This window comes from Ahaetulla prasina, chromosome 10 (assembly GCF_028640845.1).
Source record: "Ahaetulla prasina isolate Xishuangbanna chromosome 10, ASM2864084v1, whole genome shotgun sequence".
Lineage (NCBI taxonomy): Eukaryota > Metazoa > Chordata > Lepidosauria > Squamata > Colubridae > Ahaetulla > Ahaetulla prasina.
Genome location: NC_080548.1, coordinates 15722743 through 15735966, shown reverse-complemented (window position 1 = coordinate 15735966; position 13224 = coordinate 15722743). Strand labels below are relative to the sequence as shown.

Genomic DNA, 13224 nt, shown 5'->3' with positions numbered 1-13224 from the left:
GGGTCCAGTAAACACGTGGTGGCATTCAGCCTCCCAACAACCTGTCCATGTCCTCGGAGCGACAGGGTCAAACTCATCCCATAAAATGTCACCAAGACCACCTCAGCCGTCTCACCCGTATCACGCAATCTTGGTCCAAACCATCCCGGCTGAACGATTTTATCGTATAGATAACGTTAAACTCCTCAGCACGTCCTGCAGCGGGTCATCCCGCTCCCCTGGTGTAGGAGGGAGCGGGTCACCAAACAGGGCGGCTGGGCGGTTATCTGCCGATGCAATGAGGGAGGAGGCGAGCTACGCCGCTTCCCTCAATGCCACTAGGTAAGCCCTAGTATAGGACTTCACTAGTGTCCGATCAGCTTCTGAACGGCTGGACCTCCAGGAACTCTCTAGGCGTCTTCTCCGGCGCTTCATCCCTCTCAGCTCCTCCTGTGGGGCTGATTGGGATAGATTGTAGGGGTGACGCTGAAATATAATTTTATCGTATTGTATTTATCCATATATTAAATTATTGTATTTTATTCCAATCTCATTTTAAATTTTATTTTATTCCAATTTCATTTTAAATTGTATTCATCAGATTTTAGTAATAATTTGTGTTTGGAACTCTGCACTTTGATATGGCCCATGGGCTAATCAATAAAGTAAACTAACTATATTTTGTGTTTACATAATTATGTAATCTGTTTGCTTTATGTTGTCAGGGCCTTTTTTTCCTGCTGTATAACAACCCAGTTAAACAATTTTGAGTTGGATGGCTTTATAAATTTGTGTGTGTGTGTGTGTGTGTGTGTGTGTGTATGTAAAAACAAACAAATAAATGTTGTTGCATTCAGATGTTTTCAAACCTTGCCTTCAACCAGAATAGCAAAATGTATCTATCCACTAGACCCTGGGTCTACAATCAGATATCCCAAACATGACACGGGTGGCTATGCAATAAATAAATTGAGTAAATAAAAAGTGCACACTGCTGCAAACTAGAAGCTTAAGGCCTAGTGCAGACAGAATATGTGTATGGCTTTTTGAAATGTGCTATGCACAATGCAGAACAGCCAATGTGTCCATTTCTTTTCCCTGTGGTTTATTGGTGAGTAAGCGTAGCGTCTCTATTCTGCCCTAACGGAAAAGAGCAAAATACTTCTTTACTGCATTGGTATCCTGTGTCTCTCCTACTTTTATTTCCACAACAGCTATCCTGCAAGGTAGGCTGAGTCAAGAGAGAAAAAGGATTGGAGCATCTGTTGACCAATCCTCTTCAATATAAGACAGTGTTACTCAATCTTGGGAGTTTTAAGCCGTGTGGACTTCCATTCCCATAATTCCCTAGCCAGCATGTTAAAGTACAACTAATTTGACCATTTCTGCTTCCTGTGGTTTGTTTGGTGAGTAAGCCCAGCTTCTTTATTCTAGCATACAGGACAGCAGGAAGTATGTCTGACTGAGGAATTGTGGGAGTTGAAGTCCAACAGCTTAAAGCTTCCAAGGTTGAGAAATACTGTACTGACATAGGGTCATTTATTGCCCAAAACTTTATGCACTCAGTCCTCCCACAAACACTGCAAGGATTGCTTATTCAATGGCTACTGAGCACAACTTGTAAACAGCCAAATAATGCATCTTGGAGAACAGCAACAAAAACGTGTCACTATGCATCAGGGAAACAACTATGAAGCTGCAGAACAAGCTTTATATTCTCAGCTATCCTACAGCTTCCTAGATTTATCAGAGCAAAACTAAGAACACATTCTATATTTTAACAGCCCCATCTTCACACCTTTACTTCCTCTGTGCATATTTATCAGCAACAGGTTTTTTGTTTTTGTTTTTGTTTTTTGCTAAAAACTGCAAGCTCTTTGCAACTCTTGGCATGTGTTAGTTTACCTTGGCTTCTGAAGCTGGCTTATCACCGTTCAAGAAAAACTTCGGGAAATGCAAGCATAAATAGATAAAAAGTACTGTAAAAAAAGTAACGTAACTTTTTAAAAAGGCTGCTCAGCCACAACATAATAATCACGCGATTTAAAAGCAACAGGAGCCAGTGTTTACTTTAGTATATTTAGTTTTCATACCCCTGTATTAGTACAGGTAGTTCTCAACTTACAATCACAATTGAACCCAAAACTGAGGTTCTTAAGTGAGATATTTGTTAAGTCTCATTTGCTCCATTCAACGATCTTTCTTGCCACGGTTGTTACGTGAATCACTGCAGTTGATAAGTGAGTAAGTGGTTGTTAAGGGAATCTGGCTTCCCCATTTTGACTTTGCTTGTGAGAAGGTCGCAAAAGGGGATCACATGACCCCAGGACACTGCAGCCGTCATAAATGTGAGTCAGTTATCAAGCATCTCAATTTTGATCACATGACTATGGGGTTGCTGCAAAGGTCATAATTGTGAATGGTCATGTCACATTTTTCAGTGCAATTGTAACTTCCGTCACTAAGTGAACTGTTGTAAGTCAAGGACTACCTGTGCATTAATTTCCGTTACTAAGCAAGACTTATGTGAGTTTTGCCCCATTTCAATAACTGTGGCCTTTCTTACCACAGTTGTGGTAGTAGTAGTAATAGTTAAGTAGTTGTTAAGTTAGTTGTTAACTGAATCTGGCTCAGAGGTGAAATGCTCCCGGTTCAGACCGGATCGCCCGATCTGGTAGCTATGGCAGTGGGTGGTTTGGAGAACCGGTAGCAAAAATCTCTGCCCTCCTCCATGCCCAGCTGAGCCGCACGATCATCAGAGGTTGTTGTTGTTTTTTTACTTTTAAAAGCATTTTTTCTTCAGCCGAAAAAATGCTTTTAAAAGTAAAAAAAAAGCCTCTGATGATCGCGTGGCTCAGCTGGGATTGTCAGAACCCTTTAAAAGCATTTTTTTCTACAACCTCTTCGGCCAAAGAGGTTATTTAAAAAAAAGCTTTTAAAAGGCTCCTCTGGTGATCCCAGCTGAGTTGCCTGATCGCTAAAACACTGCAATTGCTTATTCAATGCTACTGAGCAGTTCTTCCGCTCTCTGGTTTTCCTAAATCTTCTGGATGATCACTAGGAGAAGCTTCTTGTCCAGTTAGACCAGGGGTGTCAAACTCGATTTCATTGAGGGCCACATCAGGGTTGTGTTTGACCTCAGAAGGCCGGGGTGGGCATGGCCAGCTCGACATCACTCGTCAAGATTCCGTTTTCAGCTGCAACGGGCTCCTGCAGCCCCCTGCAGGAGGCCGTTGCGGCCAAAAACAGAGCCCAGGTGGGCCATGTGCAGCCTTTCCAAGCTCCATTTTTACTGGCAGAGGGCTGCAGGAGACCATCGCAGCCAAAAATGGCGCCCGGGTGGGCCATGCTCCGTTTTTATGACAGAGGCACCGCAGACTGGGCCTTCCCTGTTTCCAGGGCCATCCCACGAGCCAGATTAAGCACCCCACAGGACGGATCCGGCCCGCAGAGCTTGAGTTTGACACCCCTGAGTTATGGTCTATCTCAGGGGTCACCAACCTTCGGACCTCAGGGACCACTACATTCATAATTTTAAATTATATTATGAAGCAGCTGCTCTCTCTGCAATAAGTGATTGGTTTAATTTAACAGAGGACAGAATTTTGAATGTAGAAGGTTATGATTTGCTATATGGATGGCATGCATATTTAATTTATGACAAAAAGTGGATAAGGCCTTTAAAAATCATGTGCTAAGAAATGCCCTTCTGTGTTTGGAAAAATACTCTTATAAACTAAATTATAAGGTTCCTATATGGGCAAGTCCTAGACATACAGTAGAAAATATAAACATAGAACAGAATCAGGAAATGATTACATATAAAGATCTTTTGTATACTGAAAGCGGTAATTTGCAGTTAAAATCTCTGCAAGTATTAAGAGAGGAAGGAAAAATTATACTTGGTTTCAATATGAGCAACTACTGCTAGATGGAAGGAGATCAGAAAATTGGTATAGAGCAGAACGAAATTTGGTAAAGCAAATTAGAAATCAGTCTCAGGAGCATATAAAGAGATTGTATAATGTGTACTTGAAATAGATTCTGAAAGGGACTTGGTAAAGGACTGTATGATAAAGTGGGCACAAAATTTTCAGGAGCCAATATTATTGGAAACTTGGGAAAAATTTGGGTTAGAAATGTTAAATTCACGAGCACAGAATCTGAGGAAAATTTTTATAAAATGTTTTATAGATGGCATCTAGATCCTAAAAATTATCGTGTATGTATCCAGAAATGCAAGCAAAATGTTGGAGATGTAATTGTGATGACGCTACATATTTTCACATTTGGTGGACTTGTAAGGACATAAAGGCCTTTTGGATAAAAATTTGGTGGATTTTACAAAATGTTTTGGAAAAGAAGATAAAGTTCCTGCCGCAATTTTTTTTGTTGGGAATTATTACGGATTGTACAGTAATTGAGACTAAATTGATTTTAAATCTAATAACTGCAGCAAGATTACTAATAGGACAATATTGGAAGAAAAAGAAGTACCAACAATACAAGAATGGATATTGAAAGTTGCCAATTTGGCTGAGATGGCGAAGATATCAGCCTTTTGAAAGACAATACAAGAAAGATACTTAAAGGAATGGAAAAATGGATTGACTATATTCAACGTAGATATCAGACTAAGAGTTATCAGACTGTTTTTGAATGATTATGATGTATTATTTTTGATTGCTTTTGGGGGAAGTTAGGAATTGATGATTGTAGGGGTATAATTAAGTTGGGATGAAAATTTTTTAGCATATGTTTGTTTTACTTTTAACTATACCTTGTGCTCGTTCCGGCAAGTCGGGGAGGGGTTGCGAAGGAGGGGAGGAGGGGGAAAGGGGGAAAAAAATTTTTGTAAAACTTTTTGAATAAAAAAAAAATAAAAAAAAAAATAATCACGCGATTTAAAAGCAACAGGAGCCAGTGTTTACTTTAGTATATTTAGTTTTCATACCCCTGTATTAGTACAGGTAGTTCTCAACTTACAATCACAATTGAACCCAAAATTGAGGTTCTTAAGTGAGATATTTGTTAAGTCTCATTTGCTCCATTCAACGATCTTTCTTGCCACAGTTGTTACGTGAATCACTGCAGTTGATAAGTGAGTAAGTGGTTGTTAAGGGAATCTGGCTTCCCCATTTTGACTTTGCTTGTGAGAAGGTCGCAAAAGGGGATCACATGACCCCAGGACACTGCAGCCGTCATAAATGTGAGTCAGTTATCAAGCATCTCAATTTTGATCACATGACTATGGGGTTGCTGCAAAGGTCATAATTGTGAATGGTCATGTCACATTTTTCAGTGCAATTGTACCTTCCGTCACTAAGTGACCTGTTGTAAGTCAAGGACTACCTGTGCATTAATTTTCGTTACTAAGCAAGACTTATGTGAGTTTTGCCCCATTTCAATAACTGTGGCCTTTCTTACCACAGTTGTGGTAGTAGTAGTAATAGTTAAGTAGTTGTTAAGGTAGTTGTTAATTGAATCTGGCTCAGAGGTGAAATGCTCCCGGTTCAGACCGGATCGCCCGATCTGGTAGCAATGGCAGTGGGTGGTTTGGAGAACCGGTAGCAAAAATCTCTGCCCTCCTCCATGCCCAGCTGAGCCGCACGATCATCAGAGGTTGTTGGGTTTTTTTTACTTTTAAAAGCATTTTTTCTTCAGCCGAAAAAATGCTTTTAAAAGTAAAAAAAAAGCCTCTGATGATCGTGTGGCTCAGCTGGGATTGTCAGAACCCTTTAAAAGCATTTTTTCTAAAACCTCTTTGGCCGAAGAGGTTTTTAAAAAAAAGCTTTTAAAAGGCTCCTCTGGTGATCCCAGCTGAGTTGCCTGATCGCTAGAACCCTTTAAAAGCGTGATTTCTACAAGCTCTTTGGCTGAAGAGGTTGTAGAAAAAATGTTTTTAAAAGGTTCTGGCGATCAGGCAACTCAGCTGGGATCGTCAGAACCCTTTAAAAGCTTTTTTCCCTCTGGCGATCTCAGCTGAGTTGCCTGATCATCACAGGCTTTTAAAAGCATTTTAAAAGCCTGTGATGATTTTAAACCTCCACCGAAGAGAAAAAATGCTTTTAAAAGTAAAAAACCTCTGATGATCGTGTGGCTCAGCTGGGATTGTCAGAACCCTTTAAAAGCATTTTTTCTACAACCTCTTTGGCCGAAGAGGTTTTTAAAAAAAAGCTTTTAAAAGGCTCCTCTGGTGATCCCAGCTGAGTTGCCTGATCGCTAGAACCCTTTAAAAGCGTGATTTCTACAAGCTCTTTGGCTGAAGAGGTTGTAGAAAAAATGTTTTTAAAAGGTTCTGGCGATCTCAGCTGAGTTGCCTGATCGTCAGAACCCTTTAAAAGCTTTTTTCCCTCTGGCGATCTCAGCTGAGTTGCCTGATCATCACAGGCTTTTAAAAGCATTTTAAAAGCCTGTGATGATTTTAAACCTCCACCGAAGAGAAAAAATGCTTTTAAAAGTAAAAAAAAAAGTTGGCCATGCCCACCCAGTCACACTACCTCCCACCAAGCCACGCCCACAGAACCGGTAGTAACAAAATTTACATTACACCCCAGATCTGGCTTTTCCAATGACTTTGTTTGTCAGAAGGTCACAAAAGGTGATCACATGACCCTGGGACGCTGCAATCATCTTAAATCGCCAGTTGCCAAACGTCCAAATTTTGATCATGTGACTATGTATGAAAAATTGTCATAAGTCACTTTTTTCGGTGCCGTTGTAACTTCAAACGGTCACTAAATGAGCTGTTGAGGGATGAAGACTACCTTCATTGACTAATGTAACGGTAGTACTAAACGCCAGCTTTGAGCAACACAACCAGGAAATGCTACTGAGCAGTTCTTCCGCTCTCTGGTTTTCCTAAATCTTCTGGATGATCACTAGGAGAAGCTTCTTGTCCAGTTAGACCAGGGGTGTCAAACTCGATTTCATTGAGGGCCACATCAGGGTTGTGTTTGACCTCAGAAGGCCGGGGTGGGCATGGCCAGCTCGACATCACTCGTCAAGATTCCGTTTTCAGCTGCAACGGGCTCCTGCAGCCCTCTGCAGGAGGCCGTTGCGGCCAAAAACAGAGCCCAGGTGGGCCATGTGCAGCCTTTCCAAGCTCCATTTTTACTGGCAGAGGGCTGCAGGAGACCATCGCAGCCAAAAATGGCGCCCGGGTGGGCCATGCTCCGTTTTTATGACAGAGGCACCGCAGACTGGGCCTTCCCTGTTTCCAGGGCCATCCCACGAGCCAGATTAAGCACCCCACAGGACGGATCCGGCCCGCAGAGCTTGAGTTTGACACCCCTGAGTTATGGTCTATCTCAGGGGTCACCAACCTTTCGGACCTCAGGGACCACTACATTCATAATTTTAAATCCTGTGGACTACTAATATGAATTTTTTAAAAAGAAAAATAGTATTTAGTGCAATATAAAAAATGCAAATAATTTTTTGGTGGACCACCAAAATTTTATCACGGACCACCAGCGGTCCACGGACCACTGGTTGGTGACCACTGATCTATCTCTTTCTGCAAGATACTCCTACGTTATTGTCAAAGCAAGGTAAGATGCTACCGAACACCCACATCCTGTTTAGATAAAGTTAAAGGCTTTCAAAGCACACATCTCACCTCACATCTACACAAAAAAAAGGCTGATAGTGTGCTTTCTCCCCTTGTGCTGATTGTGGTCCCACTGGGACACCCCAAAACGACCGTGACTGAAGATGTGGGTGGTATGGAAAGAAAGAAATAGCTGGTGGTACCTAAAGTACTAAGAAAACAAAAACAAAAACAATGGTATGGAAGAAATGATGACAAATCTATGAAGGTCCTGGTGAAAGGCCTGCAAGTTCCTCCTTAGGTATTTACAAGCTTCACCTGTTGGAACACAGGCACTCCCTTTCTAAACAAAGGATATTCTTGCTAAAAGAGTTTTATCATGCAACGGAGAGCCTGCTGTTAAAATTGAGGACTGCCCACTTCAAGCCATGTATTAAATGGGTTTAAAACTTTTAAGTAGCTTCATAGAAAGGGGTGACTTAAGTAAAAAAAGTTGGCCATGCCCACCCAGTCACACTACCTCCCACCAAGCCACGCCCACAGAACCGGTAGTAACAAAATTTACATTACACCCCAGATCTGGCTTTTCCAATGACTTTGTTTGTCAGAAGGTCACAAAAGGTGATCACATGACCCTGGGACGCTGCAATCATCTTAAATCGCCAGTTGCCAAACGTCCAAATTTTGATCATGTGACTATGTATGAAAAATTGTCATAAGTCACTTTTTTCGGTGCCGTTGTAACTTCAAACGGTCACTAAATGAGCTGTTGAGGGATGAAGACTACCTTCATTGACTAATGTAACGGTAGTACTAAACGCCAGCTTTGAGCAACACAACCAGGAAATGCTACTGAGCAGTTCTTCCGCTCTCTGGTTTTCCTAAATCTTCTGGATGATCACTAGGAGAAGCTTCTTGTCCAGTTAGACCAGGGGTGTCAAACTCGATTTCATTGAGGGCCACATCAGGGTTGTGTTTGACCTCAGAAGGCCGGGGTGGGCATGGCCAGCTCAACATCACTCGTCAAGATTCCGTTTTCAGCTGCAACGGGCTCCTGCAGCCCTCTGCAGGAGGCTGTTGCGGCCAAAAACAGAGCCCAGGTGGGCCGTGTGCAGCCTTTCCAAGCTCCGTTTTTACTGGCAGAGGGCTGCAGGAGACCATCGCAGCCAAAAATGGCGCCCGGGTGGGCCGTGCTCCGTTTTTATGACAGAGGCACCGCAGGCTGGGCCTTCCCTGTTTCCAGGGCCATCCCACGAGCCAGATTAAGCACCCCACAGGACGGATCCGGCCCGCAGAGCTTGAGTTTGACACCCCTGAGTTATGGTCTATCTCAGGGGTCACCAACCTTTCGGACCTCAGGGACCACTACATTCATAATTTTAAATCCTGTGGACTACTAATATGAATTTTTTAAAAAGAAAAATAGTATTTAGTGCAATATAAAAAATGCAAATAATTTTTTGGTGGACCACCAAAATTTTATCACGGACCACCAGCAGTCCACGGACCACTGGTTGGTGACCACTGATCTATCTCTTTCTGCAAGATACTCCTACGTTACTGTCAAAGCAAGGTAAGATGCTACCGAACACCCACATCCTGTTTAGATAAAGTTAAAGGCTTTCAAAGCACACATCTCACCTCACCTCACATCTACACAAAAAGAAGGCTGATAGTGTGCTTTCTCCCCTTGTGCTGATTGTGGTCCCACTGGGACACCCCAAAACGACCGTGACTGAAGATGTGGGTGGTATGGAAAGAAAGAAATAGCTGGTGGTACCTAAAGTACTAAGAAAACAAAAACAAAAACAATGGTACGGAAGAAATGATGACAAATCTATAAAGGTCCTGGTGAAAGGCCTGCAAGTTCCTCCTTAGGTATTTACAAGCTTCACCTGTTGGAACACAGGCACTCCCTTTCTAAACAAAGGATATTCTTGCTAAAAGAGTTTTATCATGCAACGGAGAGCCTGCTGTTAAAATTGAGGACTGCCCACTTCAAGCCATGTATTAAATGGGTTTAAAACTTTTAAGTAGCTTCATAGAAAGGGGTGACTTAAGTAAAAAAAAAAACACACACCCGATATTAAAGGGCACCTTTGTTTATTTTGGGTGTCTACTTTGCTTTTGAGGTTTTGCTCAATCAAGATGAGAGCATTATTTTCTTTTCTTTTTAAAGAAACTATTCTTCACAAAGAAATGACAGCTGCACACGACCCAACTCTCGGTGGAAGGTAAAATAATATTACCCTCTGAACAAGAATTCCTAACTTCCCAAAAGCAACTTCAGAACTAAAAAAGCACCTTTTGCCCCCACGAAAAAGTCACAAAAGTGTGACTATTACAAAAGTGTACACAAATGATGGAATAGATGTAACTGCTAATCAAATAAGAAACTGAAATGAAGAGGGATGTAAATAGAAAATCGGGGCTTCTTGAATACCATTCTAGATTGAACTAAAAAGGGAAACAAGAGAGACAGAAAGGAAGAGGAGAGAGAGGAGGGGAGAAGAGAGGAAAGGAGAAGGTGAGATAGAAGAGGGGGAAAGGAGAGGAAGAAAAGGAAGGGGGAAGAGGAGTAGGAGAGAGGGTTAGAAAGGGAGGAGGAAGAGAGGCGTGGGGGAAGGGAAGGGGAAATAGGAAAGGGAAGGAGAGGAGGAACGAAGAAAGTAGGAAGAGACGGAAGAAGGAAGAGAAGGGGAAAAGGAGAGGAAAGGTTGTGGGAAAATAAAGGAGGGTACATGGTAAAAGAGCAGCCCCGAACAACGAAACATGAAAGTAAAAAGATAAGGATGAATGGAAAATGATGGGTAAAGAGACTGTACATTCAAATATGTTTATGAGAAATAAAAATAAAAACTTTATATATATAAAAAAAACTTAAAAAGCAATGGTGAAGGAATAAAAATGTTTGTGATTAGCTGACCAGCTCCTATAATGGCCTTCTACTTTTTCTTAATAACATCTCATTCTGGAGTAAAAAAGCCGACACTGAAGTAAGCTTTTTAGGTGGGCAAAGCCAGGTGATGCTTCAAAGGAACACGAAGTTATTTTATTTTCTGGATGCGCCTCCAGAGTGATTTTGGAGACTCCTCCTTTTGAAAGACGCCCTTCCTCTGAAGATCAGACTGTCTCCCTGTTCTTCAACCTTTGGTACCAGGAAACCACCCCATGGTTTGCACTCTTGCGCATTTGAGACATAGCATCTACCGCCTCTCATCTTTCAATTACCTCTCTGCTGAGCTAGCTATGTTGATGGCCGTGTTTAAAATTATTATGTAGCCTGCTTGGATAGGTATCTATGCATGGGCTTATCAGATCTTTATCCCACCTTTATTACTTTATGGGTCACTCAAACCAGCAAACATATTAAATATTTTTCTTCCTCCTCTTTTTTTTCCCCACAACAACCACCCTATGAGGTGGGTTGGACTGAGAGTCACTGGCTCAAAGTCACCCAGCTGGCTTTCATGCCTAAGGCAGGACTAAAACTCAAGAGTCTCCTAGCGATTGGTCCAAAGTGATCCAGCCAGCTTTTTAAAAAAATAATTTAAAACCTTTATTAACATTTAAAATCCTAAAATACAAGTTAAAATACATCTATAACAAAAATACATCTGTAATAATTATACAATTCAGCGTCATTCTGACAGTACATAATTCTTAACTTTGTACATCTATTCCCAAATATTCTTACTTAATCAACATATTTAAACACATTTTATATCTTATTTTATTCTATACATTCCTTATTTTTAATTTCTAGATCCAGCCAGCTTTCATACCTAAGACAGAACTAGAATTTCACAGCCTCCTGCTATCTAGGACAGCAACTTAACCACTATACCAAACTGGTTTTACATCTTACCTTCCTTTTTAAATGGCTTGTAGCTCACCACTCAAGAATACCTTTATTTTTTTTCCCCTGAACCTGCCAGAAGAGCCTTGGGACAGCAGAAAGGGCACAAATGTGTTAAATGAAATGCAAATTCGGAGCATAAGTAAAAGTTCCCTTTAAGCAAAATGTGCAGGTAGTTTGTTTCTCCGCCCCCTCTGGGGCTTACCACATTTTGAAGTAACAAGGCAAATTAAAAAAGGAAGTTCTAGTAACAACGTTAAGTACAAAGCTTCACATTAATTAGCTCCAAGTCCTGTTTTGCAAAAGGGTTGTTGTGCCTTTAATATATTTGTTTAGCCCAGCAAAGAGGTATTTTTAAACAATAAAAATCTTTGAAAAGCAGGTCTGTTTTGGATTTACAAAATACAAGTCAGTTTCTCCAGAAAGAAAACAGGAAAGAAACAGAAACAGGAGGAAGTGCTTGTGCCAAAGACAGAAGTATATTCATTATACCTTTACTCCAATATAAGCAGTATCCTGCAAAGTTTTGCTGCAATAGGTAGACATTCATCAGTACCAAACCACAGGGGAACTGAGAGGCAACTGGCTCTCCCTGTTTGATGTCTGCCTGTTAAGAACATCACTTGGTTAAGCAAGGAAGAACCCAGCAAGAAAAGGGGCTGCAGTCTCCCTATTGCACCTCTTTGCTTCTTTCCCTTGGGGTAAATTTTATGGAAAGGTTTGTACACCATAAAAGATAAACCAGGGGAAAAAACCTGTGTAACAAAAAAGTAGAAAAAGTGCTAGAAAGAGAAAATTTAAAAAGAAAACGGGAAGGTAAAGGAGCTGTTTCCTATCTTCATCACATTTACAAACAGTTAAACAGAGTTGGAAGGGACCTTGGAGGTCATCTAGTCCAACCCCCTGCTCATGCAGAAGACCTGTAACTAGGGATTTGAGCCACCGACCTTTCTGATCGACAAGCTCAGTGTCTTAGACAGACTTCTCTGGATTTTAAGGGTACCAACATTGGGAGCCTAGCATAATGGTTTTCTTAATTTGTATATATATGTTTTTTATCTGCCTGTGAACCGCCCTGAGTCCTTCGGGAGATAGGGCGGTATATAAATTCGAATAATAAATAAATAAATAAATAAATAAATAACCTGTGGCCCCTGCCCTTTTAATAGGCCACTCAGGTGCAGGAGAAGAAAAGGATTAAGGGTTAGAGCTGGCGAACTTACCTTTAAGAAGACACACTGGAACCCTAAAGAACAAGGGCACTTGCGTGTTGGATGCCTGTGTTAAGGCCACTCCAGGTCAGGTGCGTTAACCGAGTTGCGAGAGTCAGCTACACACACTGAACCTTCAACTAACTAAACTGAGTTCCCGCCACCTACCTCTCCGCCCCAAAACTAACCAAGAGAAACCAAGCTCCGCACGCCGAGCGAAGGGCCCTACTACGTAGACACACGGAAGGGCGAAGCTCGCCCGGTGGGGTCTGAGCTCCAAAACGACCCCTCGCTCTAGTCAGAACCCCGCAGAAGATACGAGAGGGCAAAGACTTGGCAGCTCCGGAAAAGCTGCCAGCCAGCAACCCTTCAGGCTGGGTTTTCCCAGCTCAACCTTGTAACTTCGCGGCTCGACCCAGATTGCACAAGTCCGGCCAAGTTGCAAGCAACTCCTAAGGCTGAGCGGGTTGTCTCAACAAGCCCCGCAGGTACCGGTTCCCCAAACAAGCGCACACGCAGACGTGCACACACGCACACACAGGCTTCCCCTTCTTGCCCTGGCCAGGTGCCCAACCAGGTGTGCGCACAATGGAACAAGGACCTGCCAGTCGGGAGGGACCGAG

The 13224-nt window shown here is 42.1% G+C and overlaps 1 protein-coding gene across 6 annotated transcripts in view; it reads right to left on the bottom strand.

The window, feature by feature from the left end:
• Positions 1-13224, bottom strand: part of SYTL1 (synaptotagmin like 1) — a 79056-nt gene that overhangs the window by 65442 nt on the left and 390 nt on the right. For 2 of the 6 annotated variants that reach the window (XM_058196510.1, XM_058196511.1), the window contains exon 1: positions 12614-13190. The exons of the other annotated variants lie outside the window; for them this stretch is intronic. The gene's annotated coding sequence lies outside the window, so the exon portion shown is untranslated. Of the gene's footprint in view, positions 1-12613; positions 13191-13224 lie in introns of those variants that run through there. 6 annotated transcript variants of the gene reach the window in all.